The following is an 8,764-nucleotide window of genomic DNA, read 5'->3' as shown; positions in this document are numbered from 1 at the left end:
ACATCCAAACTTTTCCCCACAGATATGATCAATAAATCCATTTCAATAAGGCATGACATAAGATATAACAGTCATATTTTTGTTTCATCAGACCAGAGAACATTTATCTGAAAAGTACGATCTTTGTCCCCATGTGCAGTTGCAAACCGTAGTCTGGCTTTTTTATGGAGGTTTTGGAGCAGTGGCTTCTTCCTTGCAGAGTGGCCTTCCAGGTTATGTCGATATAGGACTCGTTTTACTGTGGATATAGATACTTTTGTACCTGTTTCGAACAGCATTTTCACAAGGTCCTTAGCTGTTGTTCTGGGATTGATTTGCACTTTTCGCACCAAAGTACGTTCATCTCTAGGAGACAGAATGCGTCTCCTTCCTGAGCGGTATGACGGCTGCGTGGTCCCATGGTGTTTATACTTGCGTACTATTGTTTGTATAGATGAACATGGTACCTTCAGGCATTTGGATATTGCTCCCAAGGATGAACCAGACTTTTTTTCTGAGGTCTTGGCAGATTTATTTTGATTTTCCCATAATGTCAAGCAAAGAGGCACTGTTTGAAGGTAGACCTTGAAATACATCCACAGGTACACCTCCAATTGACTCAAATTATGTCAATTAGCCTATCAGAAGCTTCTAAAGCCATGACATAATTTTCTGGAATTTTCCAAGCTGTTTAAAGGTATAGTCATCTTAATGTATGTAAACTGCTGACCCACTGGAATTGTGATACAGTGAATTATAAGTGAAATTATCCGTCTGTCAACAATTTTTGGAGAAATGACTTGTGTCCTGCACAAAGTAGATGTCCTTACCAACTTGCCAAAACTATAGTTTGTTAACAAGAAATTTGTGGAGTGTATTTTGAAGCATGCATGCAAGCTTCAACGGAAAGTATGCAAAGAAATATGACGTAATGTAAATATTATGCACATTCTCTTGAAATCAACTGCGGCCATTATTTGAGCTGAAGCGAGCGAAAATACACTCCGACTTCAGAATCAAATGTTGCCTAACTACAATATTTTATCTTGCTACGTTAATTAATACATGATGTGTTAATTTTGGCACGGTTACCTGCCTACAATACCCACTGTAGTGTACGTAGGTCATAAGCCCATAGTAAGTCAATAGAGCTAACTGGCTAGCTACTACTGTTAGCTAGCCAGATAGCTAACAATTCTTTGTGGCTAACTACCCACATATAATTGACATCTACCTTGGATAACATTGGTTATAGATCATTTTTGCCTGTTATACTATCTGGTTAGCTACATTATTATGATTTACATATTGCTAACTGATAGTTATGTAGTAAAATATTTGCTTTGTGTACATCTTGTTTCATCTCTATGGCCATTGTCCTGGCTAGGGGAAGGAAGGTTGAGTGAATGGGTACAGTAAGTCCATAGTAAGTCAGTAGGGTTAACTGGCTAGCTAGCTAGCCACGAATAATTGACTTCTACCTTGCAAAACATTAGTTTTAGGTCATTTGTAACTAGCTGTTTAACCTAATCATCCCCAGTTTACATTTGGCTCATTCATCCCCCTCCTCTCCCCTGTAACTATTCCCCAGGTCGTTGCTGTAAATGAGAATGTGTTCTCAGTCAACTGGTAAAATAACGGTAAAATAAAAGTAAAAACACTAGCTAGCTGCCTAGATAGATTACGATTCACATATCTAGCTGCCTAGATAGATTACGATTCACATATCTAGCTGCCTAGATACAGTGCCTTGCGAAAGTATTCGGCCCCCTTGAACTTTGCGACCTTTTGCCACATTTCAGGCTTCAAACATAAAGATATAAAACTGTATTTTTTTGTGAAGAATCAACAACAAGTGGGACACAATCATGAAGTGGAACGACATTTATTGGATATTTCAAACTTTTTTAACAAATCAAAAACTGAAAAATTGGGCGTGCAAAATTATTCAGACCCTTTACTTTCAGTGCAGCAAACTCTCTCCAGAAGTTCAGTGAGGATCTCTGAATGATCCAATGTTGACCTAAATGACTAATGATGATAAATACAATCCACCTGTGTGTAATCAAGTCTCCCTATAAATGCACCTGCACTGTGATAGTCTCAGAGGTCCGTTAAAAGCGCAGAGAGCATCATGAAGAACAAGGAACAAACCAGGCAGGTCCGAGATACTGTTGTGAAGAAGTTTAAAGCCGGATTTGGATACAAAAAGATTTCCCAAGCTTTAAACATCCCAAGGAGCACTGTGCAAGCGATAATATTGAAATGGAAGGAGTATCAGACCACTGCAAATCTTCCAAGACCTGGCCGTCCCTCTAAACTTTCAGCTCATACAAGGAGAAGACTGATCAGACATGCAGCCAAGAGGCCCATGATCACTCTGGATGAACTGCAGAGATCTACAGCTGAGGTGGGGAGACTCTGTCCATAGGACAACAATCAGTCGTATATTGCACAAATCTGGCCTTTATGGAAGAGTGGCAAGAAGAAAGCCATTTCTTAAAGATATCCATAAAAAGTGTTGTTTAAAGTTTGCCACAAGCCACCTGGGAGACACACCAAACATGTGGAAGAAGGTGCTCTGGTCAGATGAAACCAAAATTGAACTTTTTGGCAACAATGCAAAACGTTATGTTTGGCGTAAAAGCAACACAGCTGAACACACCATCCCCACTGTCAAACATGGTGGTGGCAGCATCATGGTTTGGGCCTGCTTTTCTTCAGCAGGGACAGGGAAGATGGTTAAAATTGATGGGAAGATGGATGGAGCCAAATACAGGACCATTCTGGAAGAAAACCTGATGGAGTCTGCAAAAGACCTGAGACTGGGACGGAGATTTGTCTTCCAACAAGACAATGATCCAAAACATAAAGCAAAATCTACAATGGAATGGTTCAAAAATAAACATATCCAGGTGTTAGAATGGCCAAGTCAAAGTCCAGACCTGAATCCAATCGAGAATCTGTGGAAAGAACTGACAACTGCTGTTCACAAATGCTCTCCATCCAACCTCACTGAGCTCGAGCTGTTTTGCAAGGAGGAATGGGAAAAAAATTCAGTCTCTCGATGTGCAAAACTGATAGAGACATACCCCAAGCGACTTACAACTGTAATCGCAGCAAAAGGTGGCGCTACAAAGTATTAACTTAAGGGGGCTGAATAATTTTGCACGCCCAATTTTTCAGTTTTTGATTTGTTAAAAAAGTTTGAAATATCCAATAAATGTCGTTCCACTTCATGATTGTGTCCCACTTGTTGTTGATTCTTCACAAAAAAAATACAGTTTTATATCTTTATGTTTGAAGCCTGAAATGTGGCAAAAGGTCGCAAAGTTCAAGGGGGCCGAATACTTTCGCAAGGCACTGTAGATTACTATTCACATATCTAGCTGCTTAGATAGATTACGATTCACATATCTAGCTGCCTAGATAGATTACGATTCACATATCTAGCTGCCTAGATAGATTACGATTCACACATCTAGCTGCCTAGATAGATTACGATTCACACATCTAGCTGCCTAGATAGATTACGATTCACATATCTAGCTGCCTAGATAGATTACGATTCACACATCTAGCTGCCTAGATAGATTACGATTCATACATCTAGCTGCCTAGATAGATTACGATTCACATATCTAGCTGCCTAGATAGATTACGATTCACATATCTAGCTGCCTAGATAGATTACGATTCACACATCTAGCTGCCTAGATAGATTACGATTCACACATCTAGCTGCCTAGATAGATTACGATTCACACATCTAGCTGCCTAGATAGATTACGATTCACATATCTAGCTGCCTAGATAGATTACGATTCACATATCTAGCTGCCTAGATAGATTACGATTCACATATCTAGCTGCCTAGATAGATTACGATTCACACATCTAGCTGCCTAGATAGATTACGATTCACACATCTAGCTGCCTAGATAGATTACGATTCACACATCTAGCTGCCTAGATAGATTACGATTCACATATCTAGCTGCCTAGATAGATTACGATTCACATATCTAGCTGCCTAGATAGATTACGATTCACATATCTAGCTGCCTAGATAGATTACGATTCACATATCTAGCTGCCTAGATAGATTACGATTCACATATCTATCTGCCTAGATAGATTACGATTCACATATCTAGCTGCCTAGATAGATTACGATTCACACATCTAGCTGATAATTCTGAAGTAAAACGTTTGCTTTATGTATATCTTGTTTCATCTCTCTTGTTGCCATTGTCCTGGCTGGAATAAGGTTCAGTGAATGGGGCGATGGAGCGTGAGGTAATACAGTAGGGAGGATGAGAGTGTGGAGCAGGTAGTATGCACATTGAGAAACACCCAGGGAGTACAGGGAGTGGATTAGCTAAGGAGACTGATTCCCAGGCTAGCTCATCCAGTCAGTACAAATGGAATGGGCTCCAGTGGATCCTATTGAGAAACACCCAGGGAGTACAGGGAGTGGATTAGCTAAGGAGACTGATTCCCAGGCTAGCTCATCCAGTCAGTACAAATGGAATGTATTTATTTATTTTAATTTCGCCTTTATTTAACCAGGTAGGCCAGTTGAGAACAAGTTCTCATTTACAACTGCGACCTGGCCAAGATAAAGTAAAGCAGTGGGACAAAAAGAAAAACACAGAGTTACATGGAATAAACAAACATTCAGTCAATAACACAATAGAAACATATATGTAAAGTGTGTGTGTTAGGGGAGGCAACTAGGTTATCATCTAACAACTGGGTTAGTAGAGTTAGAGGAGGCAGCTAGGTTATCATCAGCTAGGTTATCATCTAACAACTGGGTTAGTAGAGTTAGAGGAGGCAGCTAGGTTATCATCAGCTAGGTTATCATCTAACAACTGGGTTAGTAGAGTTAGAGGAGGCAGCTAGGTTATCATCAGCTAGGTTATCATCTAACAACAGGGTTAGTAGAGTTAGAGGAGGCAGCTAGGTTATCATCTAACAACTGGGTTAGTAGAGTTAGAGGCAGCTAGGTTATCATCAACTAGGTTATCATCTAACAACTGGGTTAGTAGAGTTAGAGGAGGCAGCTAGGATATCATCAGCTAGGTTATCATCTAACAACTGGGTTAGTAGAGTTAGAGGCAGCTAGGATATCATCAGCTAGGTTATCATCTAACAACTGGGTTAGTAGAGTTAGGGAGGCAACTCGGTTATCATCTAACAACTGGGTTAGTAGAGTTAGAGGCAGCTAGGTTATCATCAGCTAGGTTATCATCTAACAACTGGGTTGGTAGAGTTAGAGGAGGCAGCTAGGTTATCATCTAACAACTGGGTTAGTAGAGTAAGAGAAGGCAGCTAGGTTATCATCAGCTAGGTTATCATCTAACAACTGGGTTAGTAGAGTTAGAGGAGGCAGCTAGGTTATCATCAGCTAGGTTATCATCTAACAACTAGGTTAGTAGAGTTAGAGGAGACAGCTAGGTTATCATCAGCTAGGTAATCATCTAACAACTGGATTAGTAGAGTTAGAGGAGGTAGCTAGGTTATCATCAGCTAGGTTATCATCTAACAACTGGGTTAGTAGAGTTAGAGGAGGTAGCTAGGTTATCATCACCTAGGTTATCATCTAACAACTGGGTTAGTAGAGTTAGAGGAGGCAGCTAGGTTATCATCACCTAGGTTATCATCTAACAACTGGGTTAGTAGAGTTAGAGGAGGCAGCTAGGTTATCATCAGCTAGGTTATCATCTAACAACTGGGTTAGTAGAGTTAGAGGAGACAGCTAGGTTATCATCAGCTAGGTTATCATCTGAAAACTGGGTTTGTAGAGTTAGAGGAGGTAGCTAGGTTATTATTAGCTAGGTTATCATCTAACAACTGGGTTAGTAGAGTCAGGGGCAGCTAGGTTATCATCAGCTCGGTTATCATCTAACAACTGGGTTAGTGGAGTTAGAGGCAGCTAGGTTATCATCTAACAACTGGGTTAGTGGAGTTAGAGGAGGCAGCTAGGTTATCATCTGACAACTGGGTTAGTAGAGTTAGAGGCAGCTAGGTTAGCATCAGCTAGGTTATCATCTAACAACTGGGTTAGTAGAGTTAGAGGAGACAGCTAGGTTATCATCTAACAACTGGGTTAGTAGAGTAAGAGGAGGCAGATAGGTTATCATCAGCTAGGTTATCATCTAACAACTGGGATAGTAGAGTTAGAGGCAGCTAGGATATCATCTAACAACTGGGATAGTAGAGGTAGGGGAGGCAGCTAGGTTATTATCAGCTAGGTTATCATCTAACAACTGGGTTAGTAGACTTAGAGGCAGCTAGGTTATCACCAGCTAGGTTATCATCTGACAACTGGGTTAGTATAGTTAAAGGCAGCTAGGATATCATCAGCTAGGTTATCATCTAACAACTGGGTTGGTGAAGTTAGAGGCAGCTAGGTTATCATCTAACAACTGGGTTAGTAGAGTAAGAGGAGGCAGATAGGTTATCATCAGCTAGGTTATCATCTAACAACTGGGATAGTAGAGTTAGAGGCAGCTAGGATATCATCTAACAACTGGGATAGTAGAGTTAGAGGAGGAAGCTAGGTTATCATCAGCTAGGTTATCATCTAACATCTGGGTTAGTAGACTTAGAGGCAGCTAGGTTATCACCAGCTAGGTTATCATCTGACAACTGGGTTAGTAGATTTAGAGGCAGCTAGGTTATCACCAGCTAGGTTATCATCTGACAACTGGGTTAGTAGAGTTAAAGGCAGCTAGGTTATCATCAGCTAGGTTGTCATCAGCTATTTTATCATCTAACAACTGGGTTAGTAGAGTTAGAGGCAGCTAGGATATCATCAGCTAGGTTATCATCTAACAACTGGGTTAGTAGAGTTAGAGGAGACAGCTAGGTTATCATCAGCTAGGTTATCATCTAACAACTGGATTAGTAGAATTAGAGGAGGCAGCTAGGTTATCATCAGCTAGGTTATCATCTAACAACTGGGTTAGTAGAATTAGAGGAGGCAGCTAGGTTATCATCAGCTAGGTTATCATCAGCTAGGTTTTCATCTAACAACTGGGTTAGTAGAGTTAGAGGAGGCAGCTAGGTTATCATCAGCTAGGTTATCATCAGCTAGGTTTTCATCTAACAACTGGGTTAGTAGAGTTAGAGGAGGCAGCTAGGTTATCATCAGCTAGGTTATAATCAGCTAGGTTATCATCAGCTAGGTTACCATCCGGTAGATTATCATCAGCTAGGTCATAATCAGCTATGTTACCGTCAGCTAGGTTATCATAAGCTAGTTTACCATCAGCTAGGTTACCATCAGCTATGTTACCATCAGCTAGGTTATCATCTGCTAGGTTACCATCAGCTAGGTTACCATCAGCTAGGTTATCATCCGCTAGGTTACCATCAGCTAGGTTACCAACATTTAGGTTATCATCAGCTAGGATACCACCAGCTAGGTTATCATCAGCTAGGTTACCATCAGCTAGGTTATCATCAGCTAGGTTACCACAAGCGAGGTTATCATCAGCTAGGTTATCATTAGCTAGGTTATCATCTAACAACTGGGTTCGTAGAGTTAGAGGAGGCGGCTAGGTTATCATCAGCTAGGTTATCATCAGCTAGGTTGTCATTTAACAACTGGGTTCGTAGAGTTAGAGGAGGCAGCTAGGTTATCATCTAACAACTGGTTGGCAGAGTAAGAGAAGGCAGCTAGGTTATCATCAGCTAGGTTATCATCTAACAACTGGGTTAATAGAGTTAGAGGCAGCTAGGTTATCATCTAACAACTGGGTTAGTAGAGTAAGAGAAGGCAGATAGGTTATCATCAGCTAGGTTATCATCCAACAAATGGGTTAATAGAGTTAGAGGCAGCTAGGTTATCATCAGCTAGGTTATCATCTAACAACTGGGTTAGTAGAGTTAGAGGAGGCAGCTAGGTTATCATCTAACAACTGGGTTAGTAGAGTTAGAGGCAGCTAGGTTATCATCAGCTAGGTTGTCATCAGCTATTTTATCATCTAACAACTGGGTTAGTAGATTTAGAGGCAGCTAGGTTATCACCAGCTAGGTTATCATCTGACAACTGGGTTAGTAGAGTTAAAGGCAGCTAGGTTATCATCAGCTAGGTTGTCATCAGCTATTTTATCATCTAACAACTGGGTTAGTAGAGTTAGAGGCAGCTAGGATATCATCAGCTAGGTTATCATCTAACAACTGGGTTAGTAGAGTTAGAGGAGACAGCTAGGTTATCATCAGCTAGGTTATCATCTAACAACTGGATTAGTAGAATTAGAGGAGGCAGCTAGGTTATCATCAGCTAGGTTATCATCTAACAACTGGGTTAGTAGAATTAGAGGAGGCAGCTAGGTTATCATCAGCTAGGTTATCATCAGCTAGGTTTTCATCTAACAACTGGGTTAGTAGAGTTAGAGGAGGCAGCTAGGTTATCATCAGCTAGGTTATCATCAGCTAGGTTTTCATCTAACAACTGGGTTAGTAGAGTTAGAGGAGGCAGCTAGGTTATCATCAGCTAGGTTATAATCAGCTAGGTTATCATCAGCTAGGTTACCATCCGGTAGATTATCATCAGCTAGGTCATAATCAGCTATGTTACCGTCAGCTAGGTTATCATAAGCTAGTTTACCATCAGCTAGGTTACCATCAGCTATGTTACCATCAGCTAGGTTATCATCTGCTAGGTTACCATCAGCTAGGTTACCATCAGCTAGGTTATCATCCGCTAGGTTACCATCAGCTAGGTTACCAACATTTAGGTTATCATCAGCTAGGATACCACCAGCTAGGT

This window comes from Oncorhynchus clarkii, unplaced genomic scaffold, assembly GCF_045791955.1.
Source record: "Oncorhynchus clarkii lewisi isolate Uvic-CL-2024 unplaced genomic scaffold, UVic_Ocla_1.0 unplaced_contig_11233_pilon_pilon, whole genome shotgun sequence".
NCBI lineage: Eukaryota > Metazoa > Chordata > Actinopteri > Salmoniformes > Salmonidae > Oncorhynchus > Oncorhynchus clarkii.
This window is presented reverse-complemented; position numbering follows the sequence as displayed.